General features: G+C 35.8%; 1 long non-coding RNA gene across 1 annotated transcript; it reads left to right on the top strand.

Annotated features, from left to right (window-relative positions):
* Window positions 1-3,297: 3,297 nt before the first annotated feature.
* LOC145090234 (uncharacterized) lies at window positions 3,298-4,920 on the top strand. The gene is made up of 3 exons (XR_013701451.1): window positions 3,298-3,728; window positions 4,289-4,361; window positions 4,451-4,920. It is a non-coding gene; the product is annotated as an uncharacterized LOC145090234 (long non-coding RNA).
* Window positions 4,921-16,169: the final 11,249 nt, after the last annotated feature.

The following is a 16,169-nucleotide window of genomic DNA, read 5'->3' as shown; positions in this document are numbered from 1 at the left end:
GGGAAGCCATCCAAGCACCATTGTGTTCTCTTAGCAGTTCCATTGAGGTATATCCCATTTTTCCCCTGTTTCTATGCTTATTGCTTCATTTAAGACATTCTTGACCCATTCCCCAAGCTTATATGTGCATAATATTCCGAAATAAGTCGATTGGTCTCTAGATCCAAGCATAGTTGAGCTCCAGGAGCTCAGATCCACTACCTTTATGAGCCCATATTGCATATAAACCTTAGATCTACTCTTTTGGTGCATTTTAAACCCTAAAAACCCCATAGATGGATATTTACATGTAAAGTTGGAAACTTTACGTGTTATTCATGCTCTAGGAGCCCAGATCTACAAATGACATGGATTGGATTCGAGCAAAATTGCATTTTTAGCTCTTGCATGGAGCGGAATCGACGAGTCGCTCATCTGACTCGGCGACTCCAGTCGCGAGTCTCCGGGTTTGCCCCTTTGTGTTATGTCGAGTTGTGAGGTGAGTCCAGGAGGGACTCGGTGAGTTGGAAGCCGGAAATCACCCACAATGGAACTCGGCGAGTCGATGCCCAGACTCAGCGAGTTCAAGGCAATCTCCTTAGATCAAGATCAGACTCGGCGAGTTGTTCATACAACTCGGCGAGTCGCAACATAAGTGTTCATCGGATGAAGATGAACTCGCCGAGTTGTTCATACAACTCGGTGAGTAGGATAAAGGACTTGAACATCAGTTTGGATGGAGAACTCGTCGACTCAACGCCTAACTCGACGACTTGAAACAGAATCCTGGATAGTTGTTTGGACATGGACTCGACGAGTTGGAGAGCCAACTCGGCGAGTTGGGTCAACTGGAAGTTGACTCTGACTTTGACTTAGGGCATGGTCGGGGGTAAAAGGGTCATTTCACCCAAAGGACAGTTAATAGTGATTGATTGAGTATGTTGTGGGAATTACAGCCGGAGGATTTTCGGAGTAGCAGCAGCAGCAGACAGTCGGTTCCCACACAGACTAGCAGCTATTTCGAGGTGAGTTTCCTTTCAGTAGTAACGGGTCTAAGGCACCAAGGCCGGCCCGTATAGACGAAACGTTAGTATTAGAGTGTGGGCCGAGCCCGTATCTCTTAATTGAGTTGATTACGATATATGCTAGTATGATAGAGTTGTCTATACTTGTTGTCTGTGTGATACTTGTATGATATGAGTTGGCAGATGAGTGTGGGCAAGGCCCGTATCTCTCCGAGAGTGGAGTGTGGGCTAGGCCTGTATCTCCCAGATAGCGAAGTGTAGGCAGGGCCCATATCTTCACGAGTGTGGGTATGACCCGTATCTCCCAGAAAGCGAAGTGTGGGCAGGGCCCGTATCTTCACGAGTGTGGGCAGGGCCCGTATCTCATAGTTGATTGTTGTTTGTTATATGCTTGCATGGTATGAGGTATTATGGGGGAACTCACTAAGCTTTGTGCTTACGGTTTGCAGTTTTGTTTTCAGGTACCTCTTCAGCTAGGGGAAATGAGCTGGCGCGGTAGCAGCATATCACACATACGCTTTTGTTCTTCCGCATTATAGATTTTCTGGGATGTACTTTGAATTCTGATTATGACGTCACCGGTTTTTCAGACATGGATTTTTATCATGAATGTTTTGTAATGATGTTTACGTTTTAATCTAAATTAAAAATGAAATTTTTAACCGGTAATTTTGGGGTGTTACATCTTTGTTCAATGGGAAATCATCTGTTGGTGCGGGGTGTTCGTTGTCCTCTTGCGGGTCTCAACAGGAGGTATATTTCCTTTAATAAATAGATTGTTTATATTATATATAAAGAAAGTACATTACTATAATTAAACACCTTGTGAGACATGAAAACAGTCCCTAATATATTTATTTCAAAATAGGCAAGAAGAAACTTACATAGAGTATTATGTTGCAATTATGAATGAAAAATGAAGTATCTTGTTATTATGAAGTATTTTGCTATTATGAAGTATTTTACTATTATGAATGAAAACAACCACTAAATAAATAATTTGTTGTTAGAATTTTGTTAAAATAAAGTGTGTTGCTATTGTGGATAAAAATAAGTACAAGACCTATATTGGTAGCAAATTAAAGTACATTGCTATTATGGAATATGTTTTTGGTATGTTTCTATAATGGATAAAGAATGTTGATATATTGTTTGCTTGCTAATTATATGTTTGTTTTTAGGTTAAGGAGCTACGAACCCAACTTGAAAACGTGGAGAGGGAAAGAGTTTTGATGCAATAAAAACAAGAAATTATGGAACAACAATTGGCTCAACTAATGAGACGATTTGGTAACCCTCCCGAAGACCGATGTTAGTTTTGTTGTTGGAACTTTTTATTAAGCATGTTAGTGAAGTACACAACTGTATTTGTTTTGGTGAAGTAGTAGATGGTAACTATCATTTGGATGAAGTATTGGATATTTACATAATACATATGGTTTTGTGGATATTTAGTAATTACTATCATGTTGTTTAACTAATGAATAGTAGTTATCATTTTGGATTTGTATTGAATTATTTGTGTTTGTTGTTATTGTGGTTAAAAGTGCATATTTGAAGAATTTGTATTTGATTTATAGTTTATTATATAATTTATGTAGAAACTGCATTATTTATAATTTCATTAATATATTTAAAAAAAAATGTAACATAATACCAACAGAAAAAAAGCATCGAATCAAACTTTTATAAAAAAGGAGGCTGTTGGAAATTTGTTGGAAAAGTTTGTAGCAATTTCGTTGAAAACAGGATTTGTAGGAATTCCGTATGAAAAAAATAAAAAGGGAGTCTGTTGGAAATTTGTTGGAAAAGTTTGTAGCAATTTCGTTGGAAACATGATTTGTAGAAATTCCGTTGGAAAAAAAGTGGCAGGGAGTCTAGGGAAAACTTGTTGGAATTTTGATGGAAATTGGTTGAAATTTCCTACGAAATATTTTGCAGGAAATATATCAGACTTTTTGTTGGAAGCTTGTAGGAACCTTGTTTCCCACGGCCCTTTTTCCACCAACCACTTTTCGTTGGAAATTTATAACTAAATCTTATTTCCTACAAAATACCAACAATATTCCTTGTAGCTAACTATCCATTTTTCTAGTAGTGGGAGTCTTTATCCTTCTAGATCAATGACTAATTTATTTTTTGAAAGTATTATAGCCTGAAAAATCTATGGACTTATAAAAACCCCACCAAGCATTTAATCAACCATAAACGGAATGCTTTATTTTATTTGGTTTTCATTTTCATTGTTACTTTTTTTTAAAGATTTCATACTCAGACCATTTCGATAAAGAGGAGGCGAGGAGATATCAGATATGCATCGAGTTTAACAAGATCATTTTTAAAGTTTTTATTTGGTCCCGGAACCGGCGGATACCGTCTTCGGATGCTTACCCCTAAACTCACCCACCTGTTTGAATGAGATGGTTTCAGTTTTATATTTTAGTGAAGGCTTTATTTTTATTTTAGTGAGGAATTTGGGGGAGCTTTATGCAAAATGGGCAATGATGAGGACTAAGAGAATAAAAACTTTCTAATTTTACCTCATTTCCCAAATTCAGTAGCGGGGAAAGTGTGTTTGTGTGTGCGAATTAAGTTTAAAATACGGCAAGAAAATCGAATGTAACTTCCAATTTTTAGCAAAAATTAAGATCGACTATCAACTTAGAGGCTGAACTGGTTAAGAAATCAGCTAAAAGAAGAGGAATCAAGGGTGCGAGACGTGAGGTAAAATCCCTAGCCCTAAATATTGGTATGCCAATATATCAAATTTGGAGTTTTGTTTAATGAAAAAAAACATGCTCAAAAATCAGTATAAGGTAACTTGTATCACGTAATTATAGCTACTGATTACAAATGTCGATGATTTTTGGGGTTACATAAATATTGGTGCCCCTGCCTAGCTTGATTAGTGTGAGTAAATTAGTGTTTAATTTTTTAAAACAATAATTTTATACTTTGGGATTTAACAAGTTCAGTATATAATAATTTCAAGATGCAGAGCACTATCATTAATTAATTGATGAATATACTATACCTGCAGGTGTTAGTAATGTAACCCTTATATCATTAAGAAATAAGTAGAAAGAACAGAGGTAGTAACAATAAAAGTTGTTCATAGGAAAGGATACTCATCATATAGGAGAAGTTTAATGGTTTAATCAGAATTTACTAAAGATATTAATATTTACCTTTGTTGGGTGTAAAAAGCCTGTTATCTTGGGTGAAACAATAGAGATCTTACCATATGAAATCCTAATGTTCCTTCCCTAATCATTGTGTCCTAGATCAGTAAGTGTCTGAAGGTATAACAGAAGTTGAAACCATGATGATGTTGGTCTGTTAGTTATCAACAGGATGGTAAGATCTCAGAATTTGAGCATGTGTACTTTAATCTAGGCAGTAAAGTTTGCTTTGTTTCTAAATTTTGCAACTTTTCGTGCTTCAAGGGTAAAAAATCAGCACTTGTTGTTGCCGTGCGTTCAAGCTCCACTAAGCATTGCATTCCTCTCGAATGATTTGTAAAGGAAATTGTTGAAGTTTTAATTGGAACAAGAGAGTAGTTGGAAAGTGGTCCTTTTGACCTGATAAGCCAAATTATACCGCTACTTAATTTGTAGGTATGAAGTAGGACAGAGCCATGAACCTATTAAAGGTGATCTGATCAAACCCCATGAGAATCGTGCTATCGAAATAGCTATTAATAAAGGAAGATGGATTCAAATGTTTGCTAGAATTTGTTTGACTTTGACCTTACCCATCCTATTCCTATCTAATGAACCGCATGATATTGTTGAAGAATAAAATGTCATCGCCCTTATAACATGTGATGTTCATGCCTTTCTGCATGTATTGTCTCATCAAGGGTCGTTAAATGTGAGAAACAATAAGTACTCTCATGCATTTGTTTATTACAACATCCTGCTTTTATTTCTTCTTATTACGACATTCTACTTTGAAAAATCTACCCAATTATAACAGTCACATCCAAATACACAACAATATAATTTTCACTGCTATGATCAGGTAGAATCTTCAAACTACTTACGTGGCTGCAATATACTGAAATGAAAGTAGGATTGACAAATAAATGAAAGTATGTTATTTTTACTTGCACTTAGCTCTATTATTAAAATTCCGAACTTAACTTGACCCCTTGAACATGGACCATGATGTCTCTGTAATTTTACTTTTGTTAGTACCGATACTGTTGACCCCTTTGAAGATGGACACATTCATGTTCTTTGCACATATGAAGATATCTTTTAGGTGGATCATAATTTTTTTTTCTGCATGACAAACGAGGCAAAGGGAAGTTACTAATCATCTAACAATTTTTTTTTGTTTTTTGTTTTTTTATTTTTATTTTTTGTTTTTTGTATTCCTGCCATTAAAACAAATAGAATGTTTGAACAATAACCAAGTTTAAAAAATATTTTTAACTAACAATCAAATACTTAAGAAACAAAAAAAAATAAAATAAAAATTAAAACATCATGTACTTTTGTCAAAATCTTTACTTGGGAGCCTTAAATTACAACTCTCCTCACAAAACTAAAAGCTTGTATTCTACATAAACTCTATGTGATCGACAATCTAGGGCTACTCTGTTCACCCTTAAGTTGCAAACCATCTGAAAGGAAAAGGTAGGCTTTGCTTAAACAAGGATACTAAGAACACCAAAGCATTAGAACAAGTTTACTGATAACAAATTGCTAGGGTTTTTCCCATTCATTCGAGAGGAATAGTCTCTTCAAGGTTCTTTGTGAATACACAATTCGTAGCTGCTATACTCAGGAACCACAAAAGACTATTAATACCACTACTATTAAAGGATAGAACAAAAAGGAATGTCAGCATATATGATAAGGTGGTGTCCCCTCTCTAACTTCATTTCTCCCACCAATAATACTAAAGCAATGCAGTCAGATGCAGATGAAGGTAAGTTCTTATTCTCCTTCATTGATTGTTTTGGCTCCATTAGTGGGTGACACAAGTTTTACAACTTGGGGATACAGTAGGGAAAATCACCATGAGACTCCTACATTGAAATGTTATTTCATCGAGAACCCGGACTTTTTTTTTTTTACTCCATTCAGACCCTCATAATCTTAGGTAGCTAAGAGATATCTACTCAGTAAATGGTATATCACATGAAATATGTATTTTAAAAACTCTCAATATCATTTGAACACTTTTTTCAAACTTGTCAGGTTAGCAATATGTTGTGTTCAAAAATGAGGCTTACAAATATTACATTTTGCTTGCTTAAAGCTAATGAATTTAAGAATCATTCAAATAAAATGATTAAAAGTTAATTCTAATGAAATACGTGGAATGGAATACTTTAACACTTCAATGCATATATTCTCACACTTTTTGGAGACAAAGAATATTAATAACTAAAGATGAAAGAGGACAAAAAGAGACTCAAGCTATAAGACTCACGTAAGTTGAGGCAAGTTTTGCAAGATTTGGGTAAAACTTTTGAAACACCAATGGCTATTGTTTATAATTCTTTTTCTACAGTTTGATATATATTGATTTTGATTTTGAAATACAGTGTTTGTTATCAACATTTTGATTTATAAAAGAATAGGTTTTGAGAAAATTTATGATCTGGGTTTGGGATATCGTTTTTTCAAAGCTCACGCTTATCAATAGGATTTTTTTGATAAAAAGCTCAGGTGACGAAGAAGAGACAACAAAGGAAAAGAGAATAATGGGCCCCAACTATTCTCCTTTTGTTTTTGTAAAAGTACACATTCACGTTACCTTTATCATATCTTGATAAATAAACTTTAGAGTATAGTGATTAAATATATAATTTTACCAACGACAGTCTTTCTTTTGAAAACGCAATTGTTAGCTTCCTATAAAGATTGATGTTATATAGACTTAAACTTGATTATGATCCGCGTTAAACGAGGGCGAACATATTAAAAAAATACATATAGCAATATATTTCCATTTATGGGAGTAGTTTGACATCTGGAAAAAAATGTTTCAAAATGAGCATATTATGAATAACTTAAAGTGACAAAGTAAGTGACAAAATAGATGCCAAAGCAAAAATATATCAGTTTATTTGCAATACATGTACAAATTATGAATAACTTAAAGGGACACAAAGCAATTGACAAACATAGATGCCAAAGCTTCTGAGTACGAACACAGAGATTCCTGAGTTTACTTGTTGGAGTAATGCCTTTGACCAACTCCATGTTTGTTTACGTGATTATACTTTGACAAATTCGATTCACATGGGCCGCCTTATTGCTATGCATGTCAAATATTTAATTCATGTTTAGGCATTATGATATAAAATAAAGAAAATTACTTGAAATGATGAATAGATTCATGTTAGTAATCTATCCTTTAAATAGTTAGCATTGTACTTTGGTGTTTAAGCATATCATTTTCACAAGAGTCTATGGGCAACTCAAATAGAAATATAGCAGCAATTTTGGAAACATAATGTACCTTCCGATATCGTTGTATAATTTGAAGTAAAAGTACATTGATATTTTGGACCTATCAGGACCAGCACATGACTTTATATCTACACTTGAAACGAACCAAACGTGGCATGAACTACATGACTGGATCTAAAATACCAATAGGAAATGAAAGTTCATTATTATTATCTCAAATTGTTGTAGCCTTACAGGTAAAAAATGAAGTGCATTGCTGAAAAGTAAACACATTATTACAAAATATTAAAGTTAATTAAAATATTCAAATTTTAATTAAAGACTAAAAAAAATTCTAGAAAATCGAAATTTATAAGGAAGTGTAACATCCTGACTCCGAGGTAAAAAATTGATATATGTTTAATTATGAGATGACTGGGTGACTCGACGAGTTGGTGCCTTAACTCGTCGAGTGGAGTCGAGATGGTCGCGTGGGATTAATGAATAGAATCGACGAGTCCGTGAGTCGACTCGCCGAGTAGACTTTGAGTGATGCAACCCTAAATCTCCGGGTTGGGGACCTATTTACGGACACTTATAGCCTCATTTGCGGCTCATGAGCTGCCCAACTTCACTGAGAGAAAACCGTAATCGGCCATTGAGCTAAGAGAGAGTTTTGGAGCTAACTTTGAGTGTGTGGTGCATCTTTTGAAGAGAATGAATGATTACAGGCCAAGGGATGAGAAGGGGTTGTTAGATCTGTGGCTATTTCATCTAAGAGCTTCTGTGGAAGGTATAAGTGCACACCTTTCTCATTTTATTGGGTAGATCTCATGGTTTTGGAGTTTAGGGCTTTTTCCATCTAATATTGGGACTTTGAGTGTATTAAGTTCATATAGAGATTTGGACATTAGATCTGGACCTTGTGAGGCCCTAGAGCCCAAAAGTCCGTGCTTTATTTAGCCATAATTGAGCTCTTAAGTGAAAAACCCTTAATAGAGCATGTTATTGGCATTTCAAGCCCTAAGTGCCATGCATGGACGTAAAGCTCGTGGCTTTACGTGATAAACGGGCCTTGAGAGTTTAGATCTAGATTCTGGGAAGGTTTTTTTGCCTTGAAATCATCTGGATAAGAAATAAGTTTGAAGGGACTCGCCGAGTCGATGAGCTGACTCGGCGAGTTAGTTAGGGTTTGTCCCGTTGAGCTGGATCACGTGATAACTCGGCAAGTTGGGGGTAAACTCGACGAGCTGAGCTGGACTTTATAAGACTTCTGAGGACAACAAGGGGACTTGATGAGTTGCGTAAGTGCACTCAACGAGTTGGGTCAACTTTGGCTGTTGACTCAAGTTTGACTTTTGTTGACTTTAGGGTTTGGACAAATATGAGAAATGGAGACCATGAAGGAGTAAAATGGTCTTTTACTCACTTCAAGAGTTAGAAAGAGATTGAATAACCTTTGGGTTATTTAGAATGCTGAATAGAGTAATAATTAGAGATAATTATCCTATGTGTTAGGCGGAGGCTAGTTCGGGATTCATGCATGAGGTTATTTGCTTGCTTGTTTATGAGGTGAGTTTTCTCACTATACTCTATCTAGGGTGGTAACTTGTGTGTGACCGAAGGGTCTTATTTGCTTATATTGAGTATTGTGATATCCTGCATGATGTCTCTGTGATTTAAGTTGTATATTATGCTAAGCCTTACAGAGTTAGGATCGAAGGGTCCATCGGTGTGGTGGGATTGGAGGCTCCCACTGAGACATATTGACCGGAGGGCCTTACAGAGTTATAGCTTCGGGTGGCTAATGAGCTGTGTGTGGTATTTTGGGGAACTCACTAAGCTTCGTGATTACTGTATTACGTGTTATGTGTTTCAGGTTCTTATCAGGATCACGGGAAGGCACCAACTTGATAGTACACACCAGAGAAAGAGTTACGTTTTTGAGGATCCTAGATTTATTAATCAAATAATTATGAGTTGTGATTTGTAAATTAACTAAATGGGCTTTTGTGAAATGTGTCATTAGAATTATGTGAGTTTTAAAATGAAAATTTTGGTTTGAAATTTTACGTTGTTACAAGTTGGTATCAGATCCTTGGTTTGAGGGATTCGGATGCACCTCCGGGTGTGTTTGGACTCAAACTGAGGATTTGAGGAAAAAATTTCAAAAGAGATAAACTTTTCTAAAAATGAGAAAGTGTTTAAGAGAAAACGAGTTGGAGCAGTGTGTACAATCAGTCAGGGCTCGAACGGTGATTTCCGAAAATACCTCAGTTGTTACTTTATGAGATATTTTTGCGATATTCTTCAGATCTTTAAGAGATATTAGAATTGCATGCTAGATAATAGGCTAATTATTCCATATTCTAGGGCTAGAGTTGCCTGATTGTGATGCCTTAGCCTAGGAGTGTTGTTATCTGTATGTGCTTTAAGTATGCGATGAGTAAGAATATGTAGGAGGAATTACTTAGAGATAGTTCTGAGTTGAGAGATAATCTAGGAGAGATACCTAGATGTGCATTTGAGGAATTTACTGAGAGAGTAGTGAGATACCCACGAGAGGTAGGATTGCCTGAGTTGGCGATGTCTCTTGAGTTGAGAAAAGAGCGAGAGAAAGTATATGCCAGGGGGCTTTACATGATAGTAGAGGTTATTCGATGCTCGAATGGTGCTTGCTTTGTGATTGTGGAACTCTTGATGATGGAAGTTAACTACTAAGTGATAATGACAATATTCAGGAGGTAGGTGGTTGGAATCATGTGGACATCTTCAACAGGTAATAGCAGAGAAGTGTGAGAACCTAGGAAGAGCCTAGGGAGTGACTCTAGTCAGATGAGTATGCTGATAGTGGAGAGTTATCGCTGGAGAGCGACGAAGTATATCGTGATGGGTGATCAAGAAGGTTGAGCAACTACTTAGGAATCTGGGATGATCTGTATGGAAAGTATGGGTAGATGTGGCAGGTAGTATGGGCCCGTGCTACTGAAAGCAGGGCACCCATACTCGAAACAAGGACAATTCCAGAGGTTTGAAGTAGCAGATCAATAGGAGATAACATGGATCGAGTACCATGATTCGTAGCAGAGTGAGAGGTGATAACATGGTTTGAGTACTGTAACATCCAGACTCCCAGGTATACTATTTATGTGTTTAATTTTTAGATTTATTGGGTGACTCGACGAGTTGTGAGTCGAACTCATCGAGTAGGGTCGAGTTGGTTGTTTGGGATTAATGAGCGGACTCGACAAGTCAGAGAGCCGACTCGCCGAGTTGGTGCTGTATAGTGAAACCCTAAATCCCCGGGTTGGGGCCTATATAAGGAAACTTATAGCCTCATTTACGACTCATTAGCTGCCCAAACTTCTTGTGTGAAACCCTAAAAGAGTGTAGCGAGCTAAGAGAGTCTCCAAGCTAATTTTGGTAAATTTTTAGTGCATCTTTTGAAGAGAAAATAAGTTGTTCAGCAAGGAACTAGGAGGAGCTGTTGGATCAAGGGTCAACTCGTCCAATGCTTCAAGGGGAAGGTAAAAAGCTTGCACCTTTATCATTCTTACGGTTAGATCTCATGATTCTGGAAGATTAGGGTTTATACCACCTTTTATTGGGACTTCGAGTATACAGTGTTGTTATGAGGTTTAGACCTTAGATCTGGACCTTGTGAGGTACCTAAAGTCCAAAGGTCCCAACTTTATTCATCCATGTGAGGATTTTGGTGTTTAACACCTTGTAAAGGCATGTATTGGTTGATTGGAGCAAAACCACCATGCATGAGCGTAAAGATCGAAGCTTTATGTGACGATCGAGCCCTGGGATGGTAGATCTAGTGTTTAGAGTGATAGACCTGCCTTAAAACTGATGGGCTTTTGGCCATAAGAACATCCTATGTGCTCTACAAACCGTAATGTTTGGATCTAGGTTTCTCTATTGTACATGCAATTCATCCAAGACTATAAACCCTAGATCTAGTATATGATAATCAATATTAACTTAAGAATGGGTTTAAGATATTACCTTGATTGTTACGTAGCAATAACAATCACAATTCCATCTTGTAATGACTTTAGAAAGCTTAGAGTCACAAATGTCACTCCTCTAATGGTTCACAAACACCAAGAGCAAGAGGATGAAGAGGAGAAGAGAAGGAGGCTGCCCAAAACGTGTGGAAACCCTAACCAATTAGTTCACCACGTTTTTGAGGCTTTAGGGTACTATATATACATGTAGCCTATTAGATTTTTCACTAGGAAACCTTAATTTGGATGCTTAAGCCCCAAGCAACCCATGGACTCTTTCTTTAACAAGCCTTGGACGATTTCTAATGGGTTTCCCCATAGAATTCGTCCAACCTTATAATATAAGGTAATCCATAGCCCAATTGTAATTATCTTATAATTACAATTCCAGTCCCTTAAGTTTAATTAATCTTTTTTAGCCACAAACTTAATTCTTATTAATTCTTGACTAATATTAATTAAACAATATGATTTCTCCTTTAATATATTACTCTCATAATATATTAATAGATCATATTTAATCCTTTCTCTCCATAATTCATCCTATCAAGTTGCTTTGGTGAAGGCAACCCAAAAGGACCATGCACCATCTGGTCAAGTACATACCAAAATAGTTATGGATTTAGACATTAATCCAACAGTCTCCCACTTGGATAAGTCTAATAACTATTATGCGTATGACTTCAGATCCTGATCTGCAATCGTAGCTTCTAAAGCCGCTGTCAACTCTGATCTTATCAGATACGCGTGTCCTTTAGATAAGGGATCAAATATTCCTCCATTCTAGATATTATCGTCTATACTGGGACATGGATCTAAATCATTCTCTTTGTCTATGTGCTGTTTCCCGAATTCAGATTTATGACGACTGAAAAAAAGCTACAATTGAACACATCAATTTAGTCCCGGCTTGGACAAGCGCTTGGGTGCCATCACTAAATCATCGAGGGCCCACAGATATCGCTTTTATCCTACTTTGGATAAAAGGAACGGATAAACTTTGACTCAATGCTTGCTTGCACTCACTCACCAAATCACACACAACAATATGTTTTTTAACACCAAGTTACTGGTGTGTTTACATATTATCAATGTCCAACCGACTTGCAACATACAACTCACACATCTCGGTTTCAAGAATATAAGATGTTATCGTCTCACCAATCACTCGTGATAAAATCCATGAAGTGATCCAAGTGAGCGTGGGTTTAATCCAATGCTCAAATCATATTCATAAGCACTCATGAACGTTGCAGCAAACATTTGCTTATGTCTAATGCTCTTTAGACAATCCACACACCAATTCACGATAGTCTTAATTCATACCTACTTCCAACATATGAACGACTGTGGCCCATTCGAATAATTTAATTGTTCTTAACCAATAAAATTATTCAGGAAGTCAAAACATGCAAAGTGAAACACAAGAATAATACTAATCCCATATGGCCTCAACCTTTGAGTATAAATAAAACACCTTTTATTTATCACCATATCGATTACTCATTATTTGTCGTTTCGGGTAATCAACTTCTTACTTGAATTATTACCACACTTGTCCCATGCTCTTAGCATGCACACAATGTTTACCTATGGTTCTTACTTTGTGAAATAGATCAAATGAACACATTACCAATCATACTCATTTCACAGCTCCCAATCCTTACTATAAGTGAAAGAATATCAAATTCTTGCCACCTATAGAATATGCTAGATTCTAATATTTTATGCAACGATCCTTTCGTAATATTACTGCACTAAAATCACAATGACTATTGCCAACGAATTTACATAGTCCTTTATCGGAGATTGTTACAATACAATTCCATAGATGTGATGTCTCTCACTCAAAGTACATTCCTTTGAACATCCTTTTGCATAAAGTTTCTAATCTAGATATAGATTCTCAATATCTAACTTCCAATATGGAAACATTTCCATATTTTCCATATGACAATTCATTCTTAATAATGTCGATATGCTCCATCCAGTATTATACTTCCAACTACTCCCAAGCAACCAATCCTCAGTGAACTTTAGATAGTCCTTTGATAGTTGTTTAATTATCTCAGTCAAAACCGATTCTATTCCTTTTTCCCTCTAAATGCGCTAGACATTTGGAAAATTTTATAATGGTCAAATATTATAGTATTTGCAATCGATCCTATACCCAAAGCGTATGGGACACGATGCATAATGTCTTACATAAAGATTCGATACTTTATCAATCTTCTGCCATAATATTTTATGTACTATGTTCTCACAATTCGGATTATGAAGAGGAATACCGTAATCATAATTGAAATTTAAGAACACACCATGTATCCTTGACTAAAATTATTAACATTCCACAACCTAAACCTTTAGATTTGGAACGAAGCGTAATATTCTCTCCCTTAATTATAGCAAAACAACTATTCAACCCTTACAACTTTGCAAAGTATGACTCTTGTTTTCTATAATTAATATTGCTAACTTGGAACACTTGCGATAATAATCATACAATCATAACAATTATGCTCCCACTATCATGATGATTATTATAACATAACACTTATGCTCCCACTAGCTTTGACATGTATTCAGAAACAGCTTAACTTTCAGAAAAACAATACCTATTGAATTTCTTAAGTTCATATTTCTAATACTTAAGCTTTGATAATCTTTTATCAAGGTTATACAACTTTCCTTTAGATAGTTTATATGTGTGTCTTAAACAATTTAGACTAATTGTCAAATCTCACAATTTGAATCATGGAAAGGGATACCGTAACCATAATCGAATTCGAGAATCCAATTTTCACAATCACTCTTCTCATAATCTTTTTTCAGTGAAAGCATTTTCTCACAGTCATTTTCATGAAGGAGGGAATCTTATGACACTTAGATTTTAATGGTGTATGTGTTCCTATCCATGTGAATTTGTTGAAACATGGTTTACGACAAACTCAAACTCATAAGGACCGAACTTTCTCAATCTTGATTTCTTGCCTTATGGTAACATGGTGCCCACCATGTCTTCCAAGTAGTTAAGTAGCTCACCCTTTCCTATCAATGTACTTTTCATTGATCAAGGTCCTTGCCTTTTATGCATTCAAATGAGAACTCGCAGGGCTCACATGCATAATTAACTCAATTGGAACGACACAGAAACCAGACAATGTCAACACGATAGGTTGTAAACCTCAAGTCGTGTGCTAGTGATGTTCGATAAGGTTTATTTTGATTTTTTCTTGAAACCTTTCAAGACCATTAAGACTCCCACTGACTCCTTGACATATAAGATTCTCTTGTCAATAAGCATTTCTTGACAAACAAATATTCAAGAGTTAGTGTAGCTTTTATCAAGACAAAACACTTCATAAATTGGTCCTAGTTGGTCTTTGTCTTGTCCAAGACATCACAACTTTCCAATTTCAAATGTTCAAGAATAAGATAACCTTTTTCCAAATTCTACATTTGATGAATGTTATAAACCTTCTTAAGACTTGTCACTAAATATCACAATCTTAACTCTAAGACTTGTCTTTGGAATGAAGTATTATTGGCCTTTTGATTTAATCATTTGTTCAATTCTCGATTCCTCTTCTTAGACATACAATTGCATAAAGACTCACTTAGAGGATCAATTGAGATATGGTTCTTAATTATTAAGACCTATCATAAAACATAATAAAAAGTACTCTCCTTTCTTCTTAGAATAGAGAAACTTTTATCTTTCTGCCTACTTGATTCTTCTTATTCGTTCTGCTATTGATTTAAACTCTTACAATCAACTAAGAATTACACTTAATCTCATAAGTGCAATCATATTTACTTGACCTTAGTAAATCATGACGAATATCTTTGTTACCCTTGTGGTGGACTTGATCAACACATAACCTTGTGTACTCGATCTCCTAGTACTTCACTTGACACTTTGTCAACGAATTAGTCTAATTTCCAAATATGAAACTTCTCATTCATCATGCAATACTTGGTGTATGATTCCAAATCTATATCCAATTGAAACTTGGGCGATGAGAAACTTTCCCTATTTGGTAAATTCTTGACCATTTCATAAATGACATAATTAAGAATCACATCCTTTCGTTGTAGAAATATGCAAACACCAATTTTTCATAACGATTTCATTGCAAGGAAATAAATAAATAAATGAGTCGAATCAAAATTTATTTTATTCATAAAAGCAGCGGAAAACATTTGTCCTTACAATGCAAAATCAACTGAAAAAACTATATAATAAATATTCCTAACAACTCTATCATAACTTTCTAAGCTCAAAATCTAATCTTCAAGTCCATGAGATCGAGATCCATTTCTTTGTGATCAGACTCATCTTGCTTTTCCATCAAGCTTCCTCTCCTTTCACTGATCATGCAAAACATTCAAATGCAATCTTATCACATTGTGTATCAATGAATAGGAACTTAATGGAGTTAGATAGTGGATTTTACCTAAAGCATAGCCATACTCTTTGACTCTCCCATCTTCTGGACTCTTCAGGCTCTTAGGGAAGAATTGTATCCAACGCCCTTTCTCTTGGCAGCAAACGCAGGTCGGTTCTCCTAGAACGTCCTCGGAAGCATGGTTGGTTGACTTTCCCAACAAATACGCTCCATTGCTTTGCCAAATCATTTCTGATTCAGCAGCAATGAGCATGTAAGTTAGGTCCATGAGGTTTTCGTCATGATCCATCATATAATACTTTCTTTTGAACTCATTATATGATTCGGGAA

Source organism: Lactuca serriola, chromosome 2 (assembly GCF_051521515.1).
Source record: "Lactuca serriola cultivar US96UC23 chromosome 2, Lser_US96UC23_V15, whole genome shotgun sequence".
NCBI lineage: Eukaryota > Viridiplantae > Streptophyta > Magnoliopsida > Asterales > Asteraceae > Lactuca > Lactuca serriola.
Note: the sequence above shows the minus strand (reverse complement) of the source record. Positions and strands in the feature narration are given on the sequence as shown.